Source organism: Cebus imitator, unplaced genomic scaffold, assembly GCF_001604975.1.
Source record: "Cebus imitator isolate Cc_AM_T3 unplaced genomic scaffold, Cebus_imitator-1.0 Scaffold570, whole genome shotgun sequence".
NCBI classification, from domain to species: domain Eukaryota; kingdom Metazoa; phylum Chordata; class Mammalia; order Primates; family Cebidae; genus Cebus; species Cebus imitator.
This window is the reverse complement of record NW_016107885.1, coordinates 1,000,036-1,001,544: the sequence shown is the minus strand read 5'-3', so window position 1 is coordinate 1,001,544 and position 1,509 is coordinate 1,000,036.

The following is a 1,509-nucleotide window of genomic DNA, read 5'->3' as shown; positions in this document are numbered from 1 at the left end:
TTAAAAACTAAATTTAAGAATTTCACAGTGCAATCACAGTATTAATAGCAGAATTAATCAAGATAGATGAGGAAACAACCTCAGGGCTCAAAAACTGACTCTGAAATAACTCAGTCAAACAAAATAAAGAAAAATAAATAGAGGAGTATAAACAAGCCTCCACAAAATATGGGATTACCTAAAGAGACCAAAACTATGACCCATTGGTATCCTTTAAAGAAAGAAAGAGAAAGGAAGCAACTTAGAAAACATATTTGAAAACATCATCCATGAAAATTTTTCAAATCTCACTAGAGAGACCAATATTCCATTAGCGAAATGCAACCCATGCTTGTGAAATACTACACAAGAAGACTATCTCCAAGACAAACAGTCATCAGATTCTCAAAGCAAAATATGAAAGAAAAATTGTTAAAGGCAGATAGAGAGAAGGGGTAGGTCACCTACAAAGGGAACACCATCAGACTAACAGTAAGTCTTCCAACAGAAACCCTATGAGCCAGAAGAGATTAGAGGTCTATGTTCAGGATTCTTAAAGAAAAGAATTTCCAACCAATAATTTCATACCCAGTCAAACTAAACTTCATATGTGAAACAGAAATGAAATCCTTTTCAGACAAGCAAATGCTAAAGAAATTTATTACCACCAGACTTGCCTTACATGACATCTCAAACACAGTGCTACATGTGGCAATAAAAGATCATTACTGCCCATTACATAAATGCACCTAAATACAGAGACCAGTGACACTAAAAAGCAACCACATAAACAAGTGTGCATAATAATCAGCCACCAAGAATAGACCAAAAACAAGGGCTGAAGTAGAGGCAGCAATCAATAGCCTGCCAACCAAAAAAAGTCCAGGCCCAGATGGGTTAACAGCCGAATTCTACCAGACATACAAAGAGGAGCTGGTTCCATTCCTTCTAAAACTGTATCAAACAATACAAAAGAAGGAAATCCTCCCTAACTCATTTTATGACACCAGCATCATCCTGATACCAAAACCAGGCAGGGACTCAACTAAAAAAGAAAACTTCAGGCCAATATCCATGATGAACATAGACACAAAAATCTTCAATAAAATACTGGCAAATACATTGCAACAGCAAATCAAAAAGCTTATCCATCACGATGAAGTAGGTTTCATCCTGGGATGCAAGCCTGGTTCAAAATATGCAAATCCATAAACAAAATTCATCACATAAATGGAACCAAAGACAAAAACCACATGATTATCTCAATAGATGCAGAGAAGGCCTTCGATAAAATTCAGCAGCCCTCATGCTAAAAACTCTCAATAAACTAGGTAACAACAGAACATATCATAAAATGACAAAAGCCATTTATGACAAACCTACAGTCAATATCATACGGAATGGGCAAAAGCTGAAAGAATTCCCTTTGAAATCAGGCACTAGACAAGGATGCCTTTGCTCACCACTCCTATTCAATATACCATTGGAAGTTCTAGCAAGAGTAATTAGGCAAGAAAAATAAATAAAGGA